Source organism: Otolemur garnettii, unplaced genomic scaffold, assembly GCF_000181295.1.
Source record: "Otolemur garnettii isolate 467f Iridium unplaced genomic scaffold, OtoGar3 scaffold00053, whole genome shotgun sequence".
Classification (NCBI taxonomy): Eukaryota; Metazoa; Chordata; class Mammalia; order Primates; family Galagidae; genus Otolemur; species Otolemur garnettii.
Genome location: NW_003852448.1, coordinates 8,982,055 through 9,002,522, shown reverse-complemented (window position 1 = coordinate 9,002,522; position 20,468 = coordinate 8,982,055). Strand labels below are relative to the sequence as shown.

General features: G+C 43.9%; 3 non-coding genes and 1 pseudogene across 3 annotated transcripts; 3 read left to right on the top strand and 1 right to left on the bottom strand.

The window, feature by feature from the left end:
• Positions 1–19,357, bottom strand: part of LOC100946737 — a 28,651-nt pseudogene extending 9,294 nt beyond the window's left edge.
• Positions 7,206–7,277, top strand: TRNAC-GCA. The gene has a single exon. It is a non-coding gene; the product is annotated as a tRNA-Cys (tRNA).
• On the top strand, positions 16,351–16,422 carry TRNAC-GCA. The gene has a single exon. It is a non-coding gene; the product is annotated as a tRNA-Cys (tRNA).
• Positions 18,612–18,683, top strand: TRNAC-GCA. Its single transcript has one exon. It is a non-coding gene; the product is annotated as a tRNA-Cys (tRNA).
• Positions 19,358–20,468: the final 1,111 nt, after the last annotated feature.

Below are 20,468 nucleotides of genomic sequence, written 5' to 3'. Positions count from 1 at the left end.
TTAGCTGACTTCAAATTATACTGTAAAGCTATAGTAATGAAAACAGCCATATACTGATTTAAAGACACATAGGTCAATGGAACAGAATAGAGAACCCAGAAACAAAGCCACATAACTATAACCAACTCATTTTTAACAAAGTAGACAAAAACATACACTCATCCTATTCAATAAATGATCACATGCAGAAGAATGAAATAGGATCCCTCTTACCATAGATAGCAATTAATTCAAGATGGATTAAAACTTAAATATAAAGGGACAGCATCTGTGGTTCAAGGAGTAGGGCACCGGCCCCATATGCCACAAGGTGGCAGGTTCAAACCCGGCCCCCGCGCCCCCCCAAAAAACAACTGCAAAATAAAACAAAAAACAAAAAAAAACTTAAATGTAAGGCCTAGCTATTAACATTCTAGAAGAAAAAAATAAGAAAGGTCTTCTGGACATCGGCTTAAGCAAAGAATTTATGACTAAGATCCCCAAACGAATACAAAAATAAATAAATGGAACTTAATTAAACTAAAAAGATTCTGCACAGCAAAGGAAGTAATCAAGTAAGACAGAGTTAATAAAGAGTAAGACAACCTACAAAATGAGAGAAAATATTCACAAACTATACATCTGTCAAAGGACTAATGTCCAGAATTAGAACAAAGAACTCAAACAAATCAACAGGAAAGAAACAAAAAACTCCATCAAAAAGTGGGCAGAAGACAAGAACAGATTTCTTTAAAAAAAAAAAAAAAGAAAGAAAGAAAAGACAAATGGCCAGCAAACATGAAAATATGCTCAACATCACTAATCATCAGAGACATGAAAATTAAAACCGTAGGTATATACTACTTCACCCCTGCCAGAATGGTCATTATTAAAAAGTAAAAAAAAAAAAATAGATGTCGAGTGGATGCAGTAAAAAGAGAACACTTACACACTGTTGGTGGAAGTGTAAACTAGTATAACCACTACGGAAAAAAGTATGGAGATTCCTCAAAGAAATAAAAGTAGACCTACCATTCAATTCAGCAATCCCACTACTAAGTACCTATCCAAAGAAAAATGAGTCATTTGACAATAAAGACTGTTGCAACACAGTTTACAATTTCTAAGATACGGAATCAACCTATGTGCCCATCAGCTGAGGAACGCATAAAGAAAATGTGGGGGGTGTGTGTGTGTATACATAAATACAGATACACACACATGTATATGCATACATATATACAAACATATATAAATATGTGATGGAGTACTACTCAACCATAAAAAGGAAAGAAATGATGACTTTTTAATTTGAAAATATTGGATTTAGGCTCGGCGCCTATAGCTCAACCGGCTAAGGCGCCAGCCACGTACACCTAAGGTGGCGGGTTCGAATCCCCAGCCCGGACCCGCCAAACAACAATGATGGCTGCAACCAAAAAATGGCCGGGCGTTGTGGCGGGCGCCTGTGGTCCCAGCTACTTGGGAGGCGGAGGCAGAAGACTCGCTTGAGCCCAGGAGTTGGAGGTTGCTGTGAGCTGTAATGCCACGGCACTCTGCCCAGGGGGACAGCTTGAGGCTCTGTCTCAAAAAAAAAAAAAAAAAAAAAAAAAAAAGAAAATATTGGATTTAATAGAAAATATCACATCATAAACAAGTCCATTGATCCATTAGCTTAAAACAGATTTACAGTACAATTACATACAAAACTCTAGTACCAAATACAGCACTTAGAGAAGAGGCCTGAGCCAGGCTCTAAAGATCTCTCCCAGAATTACAGGCGGCAGGAACTTTGAACAGGCACCAAAACAGGGAGGAGGCAGTAGCATCCACTCCACAAAGGCTTGAGAGCAAAAGGAAGGTGGAGCAATAGACCATCTTGGGAGCAAAGGGTCAAGAAGTGGGCAAAAGCGTTGTACATCAGGCCATGCCACATGAACTTGAGAGGCTTAGAAGAGCAGGGTGTTTTAAGTGAGGAAACAATTTCAGACGCATTTGGTATGTTTTCTTGGCAGTCAACTCTCAGGGAAGCAGGATAGTATGATGCGTGTGTTGCAACTGAACTCACACCACTCTGGCTGAAAGTAACACTGAAGTTGTGGCAATGTCTACTGCTGCATCGGACCCCTAGTTACTGATGAGGATGTAAGGAGCCACAGTGAGGCCTCCGACAAAAACACAGAGCTCTGGTGGGAAAGGGCTTCTACCTTCCTCCTTTTGGTGTTGAGAGTCCCTGAGGGAGAGAAGTTTGGCCTGGAGGGGCTCCTTGAGGCTCTGAGTTTATCAGCAAAAACCACCTCTTTGACCCCACCCATCCAAATCCTTTCCACAAGGGGTCTTCCCAGTTCATGGAAGGGCCAACTGCGAGGCTAAAAAGCAACTGGGATTTCCTGCCCAGCCCTGGGATCAGCCATTTCTCCAGGATTCCCTCTTTCTTTTAATGGTATTTAATGAGCATTAGGAGTTCTTTGAATGGTTATTTCATGCTCTTTCAGAAGACAGTTAGGAAATGTGTGTGTGAGTGCGTGCATTCACGCTGCTGCTTACAATTCCAGTTCAACACTGTTGCCATAAGGGTCTCACAGAAAAGCCATGTCGCAAAGAATAAGCACGCTTATTGAAATTGTGTTTTAAATAAAGGTGACCATCTGCTCGCTCAGGCAAAATGACGAGCTTCTTTATTTGCAGTTGGCTTATATAGGGAATTTTGTACATGAGCACAATGCAGCAATCACCTCATTGATCCAATTAAACAGCTTATGACCACCCGCCCTGTAAGTAGCTCCTCCCTGGTAATCTGATAATCCACCCAACATACAGCTTTAAGCATAATCCTTTCAATATAATGTGGTTTAACATAACTTAATGAAGAACATGTTGTCAGTTATTACTTTCTTTGATCTTATCTGATGAAGCCTGAGGCTACGGGGGAAAGAGATGATTTGAACATCTGTTCTACTGACCATGCCATTTGGAGGCAGTTACTTTGAATCTTTAAGCAAAGCATAGAGAAACTTCTTGGGCATATAGGAGTTTGTGTGCAAACCTCTGCTCCCATGTAGGCCTTAAGTCAGGGGGGTTTTGCTGGAGCTTTTTATAAGGAATTCTCAGGTTGGATTTCTCAAAAGCCTTTCATGAGCCCAAGTTTCATCTGTGCCATTAGATACTTGTACCATTCCCAGACCTGTCAGCAAGCAACCTTTGTCACTTACACAGATCAGGAACCCAGACCTGTCAGCAAGCGACCTTTGTCACTTACCACAGATCAGGAAAGGTTACTGATGGGTATATGGCCAGTGTTCAAAGGGCTTTCTCATAGGCCTTATAAAGTCAACCTTAATTCCTTAATGCAGTCCAGCCAAAACCTTGTTCATGTTAGGCCCACAACTAACCTGGCTACATGGGATTTTGCCTCAGTTTCTTAAGTATGCCTGCACAAAGTCTTTTCACTGATCTCTCTTAAGCGGCTTTTTTGGCTAGAGGCATATAGGCGTTTCGCCTATACAACACCATGGTTTTTTCTTGCCTTGCTTCATTCCATGTTTATATCTCCTGTCTCCTACAAATATGATCATAGTTTACCAAAATATCAAGTTCAATGTCTCACTGCAGTTCAATTTCTTTCTTTTTTTCTTAGAACACATGTTAAGTACCACTGAGAGTTTTTATTCTTTGTATTCATGTTATCAATATAATTATCATTAGATTTTTTTTAATATTTGTTTTTAGGCTTATCTTCTCATGCTTGTTGCTTTATTTTTTGGAAACATAAAACATTAAAATAATTCAAAAGTCAAGGCTTTTATCAATAATTCAAAAGTCAAGTATATATACTTGGGGAAGAGCCATTCTCTATTTCATTTCATTTTCATCCACTCCTGAATAATGTTCTGTTTCTCGTTCCATTCTATGTTTTAATGTTCTATAGTATTCTTGATCTGGATGTGAAGTTACAGAGGTGAATTTATTTCCTAGTTGTAAAGCTGAACACTTACAATTTGGCAATTTTGTATGCTTCGTACATGAATGAAAAAGTTAAAAAAATACACAGCGATATGTATTGGTATTCAATTAGGGAAGTGGAATCATTCTAAGTATTATTGAATAAGGGAATTATATTAATAGGAATAAGACTTTGCACAATTATAGGATAAGCTAGAAGTAACAGTCCAGAAGGGGGAGATGGAGGATCAAAGAACAGTCACCAACCAGCCTTCCAACAGCACGGCAGGTGGGCAAGCTGAGATTGCAGAAGATGTAGGAAGGCAAGCACAGCCCGCTACCAGAGTGGGACCACATAGGAGGCTGGAGAAAAACTTGGTAGAAAGTTACCACTTCTGCTTAGCTACCACTTCTGTAGGTCCTCAGCCAAGCACCTGGTAGTGGCACTGGGGCTACTGCTAATGGACAGGGCTGGCAGTTGGGAAGAAGAGCTGGACATAGAATGAGGGCAAGCAGGATGAGCAGGAATCCGTTGGTGTGTATGTTGCAACATCCAACAGCAACAACTTTCAGGGCAATGGCTGCTGCTTCACTTCCACCTGCCAAGTATCACTTGAATTCTTTTTTTGTCCAGCTCTAAACTGAATCTAGATTGGGAAACGATTCTGGGAAAGTAGTTTCAGCTATGCCAAATTGACACAGTACAAATGGCCCCAGAAAAAATGATGCGGGTCTGAGGGCAGTGAGTGTTGACATGGAGAAAAGAGGAATGATTAGGGAGACATATATGAGTTAAAATTGATCATATTAGTTAATAAATTAGAGGTAAAGAATGAAGGGAAGGGAAACCTAAGATGACTCCCAGAGTCAGACTTAGACAACTGGTTTGGTTTATTTTTTAAAAATTGATACATAGTAGATGTACATATTTTCAGGGTACATGTAAGAATTTCATACCTTCATATAATTTGTAAAGATAAAATCAGTGTAATTGGGATATCCATCATCTTAGGTACTTGTCTTTATGGTAGAAGCATTCAAATTATTCTCTTCTAGCTATTTTGAAATATATAATAGCTTATTATAAACTATAGTCACCCTACTGATGTATCAAATACTAGGTCTTATTTCTATTATCAAACTGTATATTGTACTCATTAATCAACCTCCCTTCATGTCTCTGCCTTCTACCCTTCCTGTACTCTGGTAACCACCATCCTATTCTCTGTCTTCATGAGATCCATTTTTTATCTCGCATATCAATGCAATATTTGTCTTTCTGTGTTTGGATTATTTCACTTAACACAATAACCACCAGTTGCATCCATGTTGCTGCAAATGATGGGATTTCATTCCTTTTTATGATTGAATAATATTCATTGTGTGCAAGGTCTGACACTTAAGTTTGTAAGCTTGCCACCATGCACTTATGTTAGAAGCACTGTACAAATAACTCAGTAAGGTTTCATAACCTTGGTATACCAGAGTCTCACAGCTGTGTTTGTGCCCATGTGTAGCAGTGTCTTGCTGAGTGGCATTCATTATTATTACTGTGATTTTGTGTGTGGTTGTGAAAATGACAGAGCTCAAATTAGAGCAATGAACAAACATTAAATTTCTTGTTAAACTTGACAAGAGTGGAAGTGAAATCAGGGATGAGTTTGTGGGGATAATGCCATGAAGTTTGTTTGTTTATTTTAACAAGGGAATTTTTTTTTTTTTTTGAGACAGAGCCTCAAGCTGTCGCCCTGGGTAGAGTGCTGTGGCATCACAGCTCACAGCAACCTCCAACTCCTGGGCTCAAGGTAGTCTTTTGCCTCAGCCTCCTAAGTAGCTGGGACTACAGGCGCCTGCCACAACGCCTGGCTATTTTTTGGTTGCAGCCGTCATTGTTTTGGCGCACCCGGGTTGGATTTGAACCTGCCACCTTAGGTGTATGTGGCTGGTGTCTTAGCCCCTTGAGCCACAGGCACTGAGCCACAAGGGAAATTTTAATATGAGAATTTCTTTAATTTCTTCCTTGCTTTTTCCCTTGTGTATATGTGCAGAGACTATTACTGAGGGATCTGGAAGACTGACAGGGAGAGTGGCAGCAAGAGAGCAGCGAGTGGCTGTGAATTGGCTCATGTTCCCCAGCGATGGAGCTTTAGGGAACACATGACACGTTTGGAGAACTGAACGCCGAGCAGCAGCAGTGTTGCCTGACTGGTGCTACCCAAGGTGATTCACACTTACCCGATACTGAGCTGGCTTTGCTGTCTTTACTTCCATCCAATATTTTGTCTTTACTTCTATCAGTAATATTTATTGCAGACCAACTTTTATGCTCAAAGTTGTGTTCAACACTGTAGAGACACAGAGATTGTATTTTTATTTTTCAACAATGAGCATTTATTATTTGTGTGATGATCATAAGCAACTAAAGTAAACTGATTGGGCAACAGGAAAAATTCCCCTTGTTCTGATTTTCCTTTGCAAGCCTCTACTTCTTGAGTTTCATCCTCCCTGACATAGTTATCACAAGTGCTGCCACTGCCTCATGCAGCCTTTTGGGTGGGTGTCCTTTCTCTGCATTTTTGAGATCTATGTGGCCTTTTGATCCCAGTGATGACCTTAATGTAGGGTGTTGCCCAGGAGCAAGGGTCACTTCCCAGGGCCCACAGTACTGTGTCTCGGGCGGGGGTTTGGCCAGCAGAGGAGACTACTCTGGTCCTGATGCTCTAGCTGTGCTGACTTTCTGGTCTGAGAACCTTTGGGACAGCTGGGATGGCTTTCTAGATTCCAAGATGGGGGTTGTGGCCTTTCAGGCCAAATAATTCAAATAATTATTTGTCTGGGCTTCCTGGGTTCATTCAAGACCTTGCCCAAACTCAGAGATAGCTAAAGTTAAAATAAAGAGGGGCAGAAGCGGTGCAGAGCCCCCCATCCCCAAATCCACCCAATGTATGGGGGGCAAGGGTGGGAGAGAGAGGATGTGGAAACATTGAAAGTCGGTAGATCTTGAGGAGGAGAGGGCAGAAGGAAGGAGTGGTCCTGCTCTTGGCAATGATTCTTCAAGCAGGTCCCTTCACAGTAATACTAAGAAAGATAAGATGGCACGATGTGAGCAGAGAAGCCTTCTGGAGGTCTGTGTGAAAGAAGAGAGCCAAAAGAACTATTTGCTGTGTGGAAAAATGTCAACATCTCCAGAACTTTCTAAGAGTTAATAGAAATTTCAGTACAGAAGAGGTATGGGTGTTGCAATACAGGTAAAAAGGTATTAATTAGACACCTAAAAGAGCTGAGGGGGTATAGCTCAGGGGTAGAGCATTTGACTGCAGATCAAGAGGGCCCTGGTTCAAATCCAGGTGCCCCCTGAGGCATACTTTTAGTAACTTGACACACACCAAATGGCACCTTCAGATTATCTCATATGATCTAACAGATTGAGAAGTTGGTGGGAAGGAAACAGAGAGAGTAGGTGAGAAAGAATTTAGTCGTCTCCTGGGCTGGAACAGAGCGAAGTCACAGAACTAGAAATGTGGTCCCAGTCATGGTCATGTTATTAGGGGGATGTGTGGACTTAGGCAGGCCTTTCATTATAGTCTTTTTTCTTTTCTTCCAATCATACATGTAAGTGCGGACTAAATTCAAAAGTTGCCAAATGTGTCTGAGCCCAGAATAGCCTGGAAGTGTGATTAATATACAGATTCTCTGGGTCCCCTTTCCAGTGAGGTCTGAGTTAGGGCCTGAGAAGTTTTATTTTTCTTTTTTCTCATTCTCTCACATCACAGAAACACCAGATGATCTCCTGGGCTGCAAAATGTAGCAACTACTTAGGAAGCAGCTTCATCATGTGCCAGTTATTAAACTACAATTTTTACCCCGTGCATAAGTCCAGTGTCACACTAGACTTCACACACAAGTGAGTGAAGCAACTTCATTCCTCATAAATGGGCAGCAAGGGACAACAGAAACTGGGATTTATGGTGGGCTGGTCCTCTAAGGCTCAGGAAAGCTGCCTGGGGAGATGGAATCTTGTCTGCGTGGGCCCTACTTCACACTGCAGCCAGGGACCCAGAGGCCCTGCACTCTGGATTTTCTACCCCAGGAGTGTTGGGATCACTGGGCTAAAGTGTTGTGGGACATCTTGTTCTGTGAGGGATGAGACAGAGCCCGGTTGTCACTGAGAGTTTCTTGTCCGAATGTCCATTCCCAGCATTTTCAAAAATTATTCTGAGAAATACAAGCAAGCAAGGGGCGGGCCTTGGGTTGGTCAAAGCCATCTGAGAACTGTCCTGCACCACTGTGCTGGGTCTTTTTCTTTCTTTTTTTTTTTTTTGAGACAGAGCCTCAAGCTGTCACCCTGCGTAGAGTGCTGAGGCATCACAGCTCACAGCAACCTCCAACTCCTGGGCTCAAGCAAGTCTCCTGTCTCAGCCTCCCAAGTAGCTGGGTCCACAGGCGCCTGCCGTAACACCTGGCTATTTTTTTGGTTGCAGCCGTCATTGTTGTTTGGCAGGCCCGGGCTGGATTCGAACCCGCCACCTTAGGTGTATGTGGCTGGCACCTTAGCCACTTGAGCCACAGGTGCCGAGCCTGTGCTAGGTCTTTATAAAAGCTGTTCTAGGACAATGCCAGTAGTCTTTCAAGCCAATTCCAGTGCCACCAAGGAGAGGAGAGGGGAGGGCAAGGGAGCAGAGAGGAGGGGAAGAGAGGGGAAGGGAGGCTGTGGGCTGCCAGCGGGAGAAGATCAGGCCTGTGGGAAGAAGAGGAAGAGCAGGACTGAGTGTAGCTTGCACTGGGCCCATCCCTGAGGACCCAGGCCCAGGTGTTGACAATGCTGCATATCAGAAACAGTTATAACCAGTGAGGGGTGTGGCTGATGCAGAGCATTTGTCTGGGCCAAATCCATGTGCCTCTCACCCTCTTCCAGCTTTCATTTACTTAACAAATAAGTGCATTTATACCTCTGGGCTCCACAGCATTGGTGTCTTCTTGCAAGGAAAGAAGAGAGAGCACAGCGTTGTCAGACAGCCTCTAGATCCTGCAGCCCAAGGCTGACCTCCACCCCTCCTTAACCCTTATCCTCAGAGCCTGGCAGCTTTCTCAGGCCATGAGCATCTCATTTCCACCATGCAGGGCCACACCCTGGAGGGCGAGAGTCTAGACTCCTCTCCCTCTTGAGGACAGCCTAGCATGGCCTGGCTTGGAGCAGGCCCATGGCTGCGTCTGCTCCCCCCTCCCCATCTGCTCCTGCAGGCTCTGTGCAGAGGTGAAGGCCTGGGGCAGACAGTGAGGATGACCCCTGAGCACATTGACAGCCAGGAATCAGCTGATACATGTGGGGGACTTGTGTGCCACTCCATGGGGATATGGTCCAGCCCAGAATTGATGTGTGGACTCTGTCATCTGGTCCCTAAGGTGAACACCAAGAATGCACCTGTGGGATGCCTGTCTCCTCTCTGAGCAGCAGACAACCCCGGTAACCCAGGGGGCTGAGTGGGCTGCAGCATGTTTTCTCAGGGAGATGAACAAGGTGAGCTGCTTTTCTGTTGACTAGAGGAATTTAGGAGAAAGACCAGCAGAGGCAGTGGTTTCACCTCTGTCCTAATTCCTCATCTATAGATCTGTTGTCCCTCACAAACGTTCTGATTTCAAGTCAATAAAACCACATCATTACGAGTAGGGGCTTCTATTCAATTTACCCCTGTAGGCTGTGCCAGATTTTCCATGGTGTGGGTTTACCTCTCTGTTTTATGCCGCTGGACATCTTTGTCTGGGATGCAGGAGACCTCTCTTACCCAGCATGTTGCCCCTGTGGTCTCCATTCATAGAATCAAAAGCAAGAACAGCTAAAACCAAAAATCTGGAACCAGTCCTGCTAATTCTTGGCAGACTTCCCTTCCCCCACCCCCAACCAATTGTATAATAAATATAATTGTGGAGCAAGGTGACTGATCCTGTAATCCTAGCACTCTGGGAAGCCAAGACAGGAGAATTGCTTGAGCAAAGGAGTTCCATACCAGTCTGAGCAAGAGGAAGACTCCCATCTCTACTAAAAATATAAAAATTAGCCAGGCAAGGTGGTATGCCCCTTTAGTCCCAACTACTCAGAGGCCAAGGCAGACCGCCCTGAGCAAGAGTGAGACCTTGTCTCTACTAAAAAAGAGAGAAAAATTCGCCAAGTATGGTGGTTGGAGACCTGTAGTTTCAGCTACTGGGAGGCTAAGGCAGGAGGATTGCTTGAGTCCAGGAATTTGAGGTTGCTGTGAGCTATGATGGGGCCACTGTACCCTCGCTTAGGTGATAGAGTGAGACTCTATCTCAATAATAACAATGCAAGTATAATTGTATCCATAAACTGCTTACTCCCATGAAATATTGGCCTAAGTGAGAAATACCATTCTGTTTTCACATGTTGTAAATAGTGAGGAAGGAAGTTGTTTAAAGAGTGAGCTATACATGACCAGGGCCAGCTGTCAGGTGCCCCCACCCCCCTGGTGCCAGTGCTGGTCCTGTGTCTGGGGACCAGGACTTGGGTGGGTAGGGGCTTTCAGACAGCAAGCCACAGGGGAAGGGCTTTATAGGCATGCTCAGAATTTGGTTCTATGCACTGTGCTTAAGGCCTCCCTCCATCTTTCTCAGCCAAGTATACCCACTGTCCTCTGTTTTGGGGGCCGGGGCACTCACTAGCTGGCTCCCCACTAGCACCTCCCCTATACTCTTCCCTTCCCCTCCAGGAAGGAGGCCCTCCTTAGACCCCGGAACCATCTCAGGAAAGGCCTGTGGGGCTGAGGCAGCCCAGGGTGTGAGCCACCTGACTTTCCCCAGCAGGAACTGGGCCAGGGAGAGGCATCAGTATTCAGTGCAGGGCACTCTGATCAGCCTGGTAGGAAACAGTGCACTGTGCCCAAGCTGCTTGCCCCTCTCCTTTGGAGACGCACAGGGTGCTACTATTCAATTTAGTTTTCTGGGGGTCCAAGACACACACATTTCTTTTTGAGGTAAGCTATGAATCTCTGGGAAGCTGCATTCATCTGGACTTTACAGTCAGAGGTGGGGTTTGGAGGATGGGGAGATATGAGGGCCCACATGGGTGGGACTAGGAGGGAGAAGTGTGCTTGGCATGAGGCCTTGTGCAGGGCCAGAGTGGTCTTCTGTGAGGTTCCAGAGTGGTCTTCTGTGAGGTTCCAGCCTGTGCACAGCTGACCCTTGAACAATGAGGGAGGTGGGGCACCCCCAACACACACTATTGAAAATCCACGTGTGACTTTTGACTCCCCCCACACTTAACTGGTAATAGCCTACTATTAGCTGGAAGACTTACTGATAACATAAACAGACATATTTTGTATGTTCTGCCTATGATATACTGTATACAGTAAAACAAGCCACAGAGAAGAGAATGTTATTAAGGCAATCATAAGGAACAGAAAATATATTTCCTCTTCTTTCAGTGGAAGTGGATCATTATAAAAGTCTTTATCCTCATCATCTTCATGTGACAGGCTGTGGAGGAGGAGGAGAGTAGGGATTCGTTTTGCTGTTTCAGGGTGGCGGAAGTGGGAGAAAATCTGAGTTTAAGTGTACCTGCATAGTTCAGACCTGTGTTGTTCAAGATCAACTGTAGTTTTATTTACAGACTATAGATTCAGGACCAGGCATATTGGGTTAAAGTAATGAGAAGTTCAGAAACATCTTTGCTGACTAAAAGCAAGCCCAGATGAAGGGTGCCTGGACCTGCAGCAAGGCCTTTTGGTCTGCATTCACCTGCACTCTGGCACCTGGTCTGGGCACATCATGTCTCTGACCTTAAAGCTGGGCCTGGTCTTTTGCTGACTGTGGCTCCTGCCTCACACCAGCGTGGCTTTGGCTCACGAGCAGACTGACCTGCTCCATTGCTTTCAGGCCTCCTCTTTCCCCTGCCCATCCCCTCTTCCAACCACGTCAGCAGGGCTCCCAAGCCTGAAGTCCTCAGTCCCCTGGAAGGAGGGTAGATGGAGAGGCTAGAATTGCTTCCCCAGATTTCATTTAGGATCTTCTGGTACCTGGGGAGCTGCTGTCATTTGGAAGTAGGCTCACCCTCTGGGAATTCAGGCATGGTCCTGTGCAGAAAGCCCCTGCTCTCAGAGACAGTTAGTGCAGGTGCTGCTGAAGGAGACCCAGGAAGTGCCCACACTTAATCAAGATGATGGAGAATCTTCTGGACTGGATATGGCCACTGGAAACCCACTAAGCTAATGGTTATGGAAAGCTGTCACTGTCTAGAAACAGCTGTACAAAGGGGAAAGGATGGTGACTCTGTATTGACCCAGGGGGGACCATGTTGTGGGTCAGCATCCCCCTTCCCATGTCAGTTCACCACAGTCTCTCCTGACTGTCCCGATGTGGGAAGGGGAGCCCTGATTAGGGAGTATGAAAGCCCTATAATTGAAAAGAACTAGAGCTACAAAATAATTTTCAATTTTTGAAATTGTGGCTTTGGGCTAGGTGAGGAAGAAATCCAGCAGCTCAGAAAGATGAAACCTAAATATGGTGATCACGCTGAGACTCTGCCTGTCAGACAGCCAGTCACCACCCTGATGACACCACTGCTGATTATATTGGATGAAGCATCTCAGGCTCCATCACAGACAGGGGTGTGTGGTAAGAATAAAGCAGGAGACTTGGGCTTTGTGTGGGACCTATGGAGCCTGGGCCCTGGTTCCTACATTCACTGACAAAGATTTAGGACTCAGGCATGACCTCCCCTTCTCCAATGGGAGCCCATGGACACTCTCTGCTCAATGGCCCCTCTGCAAACACTTGTGGTTACTTGTGGTTTCTGTTCACTACCCACTTTGACATATTCTCTTTTTGATTGTTCTTTATACATCTTTTCAGCTTTGTCTTCTGCTGTGGGATCCTCTTCCCTTTCTCTGTGTCTATGATGTTAAACTTCTTGCAAAGAGAGACTCTGATTAGTCACCTTCTCTGCGTGGCCAGAACCACAGTTTACTGGTCCACCTGTTTATTGGCTGGGAGGGTAGGAAAACTTCAAAGAAATTGATTAATATCCTGAGAGAAATATAAGAAAATATTTCATCCCGTAAAATAAGAAGAGAATGCTAGGTAAAAAACAGTCAGTTAGAACACGAAGTAACTCTTAGAAATTAAGAAAAAAGAATAGAAGAAATAAAATATTTAATAGACACTTTGAAGATAAAGTTGAGGCAGTTTCCCAGAAAGTAAAACAAAAGAAAAAGACAAAGGAAAAGATAATAAAAGAAGTCAAAGTAATGAAAGTATAAACTGAAAGAAGGCTGTCTAAAAACTAATTAACACACGTTTCAGAAGGAGAAAATGCTAGAGGGGACATGATATGAGAAAATTACTCACAAGGAAAGGACATGGTATCCATGGCCAAGGACCTGGCATAACAAATAAAAAAATGACGCTTACCAAGTGCAGCGTAGGGTAATTACAGATGAAACAAAAGATTGTAAAAGCTTAAAGAGTGAAAGAATGAGGCTCCATACAAAGGAGAGGGAATCATAAGAGCATTTGACTTTTCAACAGCAATAGTAGGCACTAGAAGAAAACAGGAGAACTTTTTATAATAGGAAGGACCATGACTTGTAGCTAGAAATCTATGTCCATCCAGACTACTAGTCAAATGTGTGGGTAGAGCTATAGACATTTTCAGGCACACAAGGTTTCAAAAATATTTACCTTCACCCACCATTCACAGGAAGCAACTGGGGGAGGTACTCTGCCAAATGAAGGAGTAAATTAAGACACATTTAAGACTTGGGATCCAGGAAAGATGTACTCCTGTATGGGAGAGACAGGTGGAAAGAGAGTGTCCCAGCGTGGGTCAAAGGAGTCCTGGGGCTTCTGTGCAGCTTTCTAGGGCAGCCAGAACAGAGGAGACAGAGAGGGAGACAGATGTCAGAGACAAGGAGTGGAGATGGAAGTTATTGACGGTTTTCACAATGTGTTTTGACAGGCACTTTATGGGGCAAATTAAAGGTTATGAAAAGTCTTAGATATTCAAAGAAAACTGAGTGGTTGAAAACATGAGGCTATCACTAACTTCAGGGGAAAAAAAGTTCTACCAGAGCTCTTAGTTCTACTTAGCACTGTGCAGATGAGCCATGCACAGTGTTAACTGATCATAATGATAAAAATATGGAAAATAAAGAAAAACAAAGTAAACATGCGTATTTTCTAGAGTATTTTACCTCAAAAGTTGAGATATCCAGTAAGTATATTGGAAAACAGAGAAAAGGACGTCAGTTACAAACCCCATCTACAGAAATCAGTCAGTTGATGCTAAAACCTCATTAGACACAGTATTCTTTTAAACCATAGAGGTAAAGAGACTAGAAAAAACAGCCAAAGCTAGGCGCCAGTAGCTCAGTGGTTAGGGCACCGGCCACATGAACCAGGGCTGGAGGGTTTGAACCTGGCCCAGACTGGCTAAACAACAACAACTACTACAACAACAACAAAAATAGCCAGGCATTGTGGCAGGCACCTGTTGTCCCGGCTACTTGGGAGGCTGAGGCAAGAGAATAGCTAAAGCCCAAGAGTTGAGGTTGCTGTGAGCTGTGACACGAAGCACTCTACCAAGGGCGGCATGGTGACCCAAGAAGAAGGAGGAGGAGGAGGAGGGGGAAGGGAAGGGGAAGAGGAGGAAGAGGAGAAGAAAGAAGAAGAAGAAGAAAGAAGAAGAAGAAGAGGAGGAAGAAACAGCCAAGAGTGGCTGCCTCTGGAGGGCAGGAGAGAAACACAAAGGATTAAGGGTTGTTGTTGGTTTTTTGGTTTTTTTTAATATTACAAGCTTTAGAAACAATAAATGACTTTTAAAGGCAACGACACAGATACTTTGATAAAAACAAAGACAAATAAAGTATTAAAAGCTCTGCGCAACACACATGGAGCGTAGCTCAGCGTAGAGCCTCTGACTGCAGTGCGAGAGTTCCGGGGCCCAAATCCCGCAGCTCGGTGTAGTCCTCGCGCCAGGATGTCTCCGGGCCACTTCCCAGGACTCCTCCACGATCAAGTCAGGGCCTGGGAAGTACACTAGCTTCCCCAACCGTTTGATGCACAGGGTTTAACGTACAGATGCATAGACGGAGAAATGTCTCCAGGTGTAGGAACCACACGAATCTCAAAAGAGGTTGGGCAAGATTTCTTCAAATTGCTGCTTTGTGGTGCACGACGAGGAAACTGGGCATGCGCATGCGAGAGGCTGCTCAGGAGTGAATGGCATTGCTTATCCCAGCTGTTGCTGTCACTACAGACTGAAGAGAAAAGGGAGATACATATGTAGGCCTGTGAGCAGGGATGGAGGGTTTGAGGATCCATGGAGTTGGGGAAGGACCTTCCTGTAGTGAGTCTGTGGAAGAATCAGATCCTGGTCTTACCAATGACCTAAAAATAAGTACAAACTTTCAGCGTGCTGTAGGAATGCATGGTGTGACTATGAAGGTGAAAGGTGCTTATTAAACACCTGCAATAAGAGGGAGTGTAGCCCGGGGTAGAGCATTTAACTGCAGATCAAGAGGTCTCTGGTTCAAATCTAGGTGCCCCTTGTCATGCTTTTCTTTTCAGGAGTAGTTGGTCATATTCTATTTTCTTTTCATCCATCCCAGCTACGATTCTCTCTGGGACTGGGAGCTGCTGGTCAGCCTTTGCAGCTACAATCTGGCTGGATAGACTCTTTCCGTCTCTCCTGCTTAGTCTGGGGCAGATCTTGTCATTTGCCTCCCCACTCCCATCCCCTGCATGTATGTAATTTCTCAAACTTACTTTCTCAAACTTAGCTGACTTTTAGTTAGCTAGAAAACAGGGGCTGTAGTGCAAGACTCTGGGTTCATACAGGGCAGCAAACAGTCACAAATGCCAGTGTAGGGTAACCCTGTTATCACCCTCCCCCACTCCCCACTGCAGCAGTTTGATGCCCTGGGGAGTAATGGCCAGACCTAGGGAGGTGCATCACACCGACCAGGTTCTCCTGATATAGATGTTTCCTATGGGGACCCGGCTTCTCCCATGGCTCTGCTCACTCACACACCTGCTCCAACTCATAGGCTAAAAGCCTGGCTTAACTACTTAAATGCGACAACATTTGAATTATGGTCCACTCAGTCTTTGCTGAAGGAGGATCGGTGAGGGTCTGAGGGCCCAGTGAGGAGATGGTGGATGCTTCTGGAGACCACTTCCAGCTTTTGGACTAACCCAAAAGGGCAATGGGAGGTGGGCCATAGTTCCGCAAGCAGTTCTCTCCTTTCCTCCTGCTGATAACTTCACCCAGGGCGGACCTGGAAAGGTGCTAGGCTGAGGGAAGGTGTCTTGCTGTGAGTCAGGTCTGGCAACTTCTGAAAAATTAAGCTCTTAATTATGCAAAGCTAAGTGTTACCACACAGGTGAAAGATACTAAGTAGGCAATATTATTCCCATGGGGGTATAGCTCAGGGGTAGAGCATTTGACTGCAGATCAAGAGGTCCCTGGTTCAAATCCAGGTGCCCCCTTATTTATGTCAACTTTTGAAAAGAAGTCAAATTCTGTAAAATACCTTACAGAGATAAAGATGTTCATAAGGTTAAAAGGTTTATTCTGAGCCAAATTTGAGGACCTTGGTTATCTCTTGGGGAGCCAGAATAATTGGGAAGGGGTCTCAGGGACTCTCTGAAGTGCTAAAACTTTTCTCTATTTTAATTTGGGTGGTGGGTGTGTGCACATATAAAATGGCTCATTGTATTTAGTGTATGTAAGTTATACTTAAGTACAAAGTAAATAACAAGGAAAATATGTCAATTACATTTTCATCTCTTCAATGCCTTATTTTATTCATTTATAAAATATAGGTCATTTTGATAGTCATTCCCCTTCAGTTTAGCTTTGATTTTCCTTTGTTATGTAGGATATTCTTCGATTAGTTCTGATGCTTTCATATGTGGAGTCTTTGCCTGTTGGGTTCTAATGCTTATGGTTTCTGTTGACAGTCACAAATGCCAGCTGATTCCCTTGTGAATTCTTTACTTGTTCAGCAAATAGTATCTATAACTTACTATTAATACATGTCAGTCCTGTTTTAAACACTTTATATCAAATAATTCATTCAAGCAATTCATCAAATATATGCTATCATTATCCCTGTTTCACAGAGTTTGCAGTTGGGCATAGGGAGGGTAGGTAATCTGCCCAAGGTTTCCTAGCTGGGGCAGGGCTTGGCCCCAGGCAGTTTGGCTTCAGGGTCCAGACTGTTGGCATCCAGGCTACACTGCTTCTCTCAGGCTAATAATTTGTCAAAACTCTATCGATGGGAATTCCTGATGCATTTTAGGGAGGAATTTTATTTGGCCAGGAGTCTATATTGCTACTGATTCCAACTTAAAATAACTGGAGTTTTTCATGCTGACTAATGAGTGCAAATTTAGTGCCTAAACCGCGGTCAGTCAGCCTATGGCTACAGATTCTCAGGATTGGTTTTCTTTTTCTAGTCTTCCAATAACTCCTTAGCTTACCCTTCATATATCCTGTCTTTATGCAAACCTCTCTCCTTGCTGACTCCTCACCATGCCTGGAGCTTATGACTTTGTGGCTGGAAATGCCTGCTTGTCCTTGTGCTACGGACAACAGGGCCACCATAACCCAAACACCCCAGGTCTTCCATGCCTCAGCCTTCCTGCTGGGACTCAGGCTGGTATCTAGCCCCTGCCACTGGGAGGTCTTCTGTTCTTTTGCAGGTCTGTCAATCCTGTCCATTTTATTTGGCACCCACCTTAATGCTGAAAAGAGAAACCTGGAGGACTTTAATGTCATTGTAGAAATCACTGCTGAAGTCAGTGTTTCTTTAGTCTCCTGGGCTGGAGAGGAGAGGGTAGCTGCTGGCTGCCTTCTGAGAAGGTTGCCAGGGTTCCAAGGGAAAGGCCTGTGGGTAAAGAAAGAAACTCCAATAGGAAGGAAAGGCAGTTTTCAGAAGAGAGAGTTCACCATTCCTATAACAAGGGCAGAAGAGGGTCCTTAGTGTGGCTGATTAGGTGGAAAGGTGCTAGGTGGGGCATCAATCCAAGTGTTTTCTCTAGTTGGGAAAGGGCTTTGCCAGCCATCCGAAAGTTTCTGGGTCACATGGGGCCATTACTAAGTAGTATTTTCTGGACATTGAACTGTGTTAGTTATTGATCCCTTAAGGTTTTGGGGGATTCCTAAATCTACTTAGCCATGCACCTGTGACCATTTCATAGCCATAATTCTCCATCTATATTAACTGAAGATATGGAAGCTGGAACGGTCATATTTTGTCCTAGATCATAGTTTTGTAGATAGTGCCCTGGACCGATTATTGGGCCAGAAGGACAGGCCCCAACTCTGTCATCATGTGTCAGGGCAGATACCTCCATCAGGTGGAGTTTGTTTATAGGTGCCCACCAGGACAGGGCATGCACAGTTGACTTGGAAGCCTATTCAAATACCAATGCAATGCTTCTCCAGACTGCTGTCTGCACCCAGGGACTGAAGGCAGGGAAGACACAGGCTGCAGGGCTTTGGAGGAGGGTAGCCTGTCTCTTGTGATGCACATGGTTAATGTTTTCACCAAAGCTCACCTGGCAGTTCCCAAAAGCTCCCACGCCAAAGTAGCAACTCATAGGTTATGGATGGGCAGGCTGGGTGTGGCTGCACAAGTAAAAGACATTAATTAAGCATTATGTCAAGAGAAGGGGGTATAGCTCAGGGGTAGAGCATTTGACTGCAGATCAAGAGGTCCCCAGTTCAAATCTGGGTGCCCCCTATTCATTTCAAGTTTTGGTTTTTCAAATAGGTTCCTAAATTTTAACTTCTTCCTCATTTTTACCAAAGCAAAGATTTTTTCTTTTCTGGAACCAGCAAATGATGAGGTGTTAATATGGTGCTTCTTAGAGAAATTAGAATCTTTTGAAGAGTCTATGAAGTTGTCATTTCCCAAGCCTCACCCAGACCAATTAAATCAGAACATCTTGGGGGGGGGGGCCAGGGATGGTAAAAGCTGCCCAGGGCTGCCTCACCACAGCTCCGTCTGCTCAGCCTCTGCAACCTGGGCCTCTTCTCATTCATCCTCACATGTGTGACACTTAAAATGAGGCCTTAACAGAATCTTCTGAGAACAATTGCTGTTTGAGCATTTTGAGGTTGTCTTAATTTTTCCCATTTTCTTTCTTTTTTTAAATTAAATTATAGCTGTGTACATTAATGAAATTATGGGGTACAATGTGCTGGTTTTATATATAATTTGAAATACTTTCATGAAACTGGTTAACATAGCCTTCACTGCATTTTCTTAGTTATTGTGTTAAGACATTTATATTCTACACTAGTAGACTTAACATGTACCCTTGTAAAATGCTCCATAGGTGTGGTCCCACCAATTACCCTCCATACACCCATCCTTCCCCTTCCACTCACCTCGCCCTCCTCTTTCCCCTTCATCTTGGGCTGTAAAGTTGGGTTATAGCATTCATATGGAAGTGTGGGTGCTTATAAATTGGTTTCATAGTAGGGCTGAATACATTGGATACTTTTTCTTCCATTCTTGAGATTCTTTGCTAAGAAGAATATATTCCAGCTCCATCCATGTAAACATAAAAGAGGTAAAGACTCCATCTTTTTTAAAGGCTGAATAATATTCCATGGTGTACATATACCACAATTTATTAATCCATTCATGGGTCGATGGGCACTTGGGCTTCTTCCATGACTTAGCAATAATGAATTGGGCTGCAATAAACCTTCTGGTACAAATATCTTTGTTATAAAGTGATTTTTGGTCTTCTGGATATATACTTAGTAGAGGAATTGAAGGATAGAATGGAAGGTCTATTTTAAGATTCCTAAGTGATCTCCAAACATCTTTCCAAAAGGAACGTATTATTAGTTTGCATTTCCACCAGTAGTGCAGAAGTGTTCCCTTTTCTCCACATCCACACCAACATATATGGTTTTGGGATTTTGTGATGTGGGCTAATCTTACTGGAGTTAGATGATATCTCAAAGTAGTTTTAATTTGCATTTCTCTGACGATTAAGGGTGATGAGCATTTTTTCATGTGTCTGTAGGTTGTGTGCCTGTCTTCTTCAGAGAAGTTTCTCTTCAAGTCCCTTGCCCACACTGTGATGGGATCACTTGTTCTTTTCTTGCTAATACGTTTGAGTTCTCTGTGGATTCTGGTTATTAAACTTTTGTCAGAGACATAACCTGCAAATATCTTCTCCCATTCTGAGGGCTGTCTGCTTGCTTTACATACTGTCTTTTTGGCTGTGCAGAATCTTTTTAGTTTGATCAGATTCCAGTAATGCATTTTTTGTGTTGCCTCTATTGCCCGGGGGGTCCTCCTCATAAAATATTCTCCCAGGCTGATTTCTTCAAGTGTTTTCCCTGAACTTTATTCTAGTATTTTTATAGTTTCATGTCTTAAGTTTAAATCTTTTATCCAGTGAGAGTTTATCTTTGTTAATGGTGAAAGGTATGGATCCAGTTTCAGTCTTCTACAGGTTGCCAGCCAGTTCACCCAGCACCATTTGTTAAATAGGGAATCTTTTCC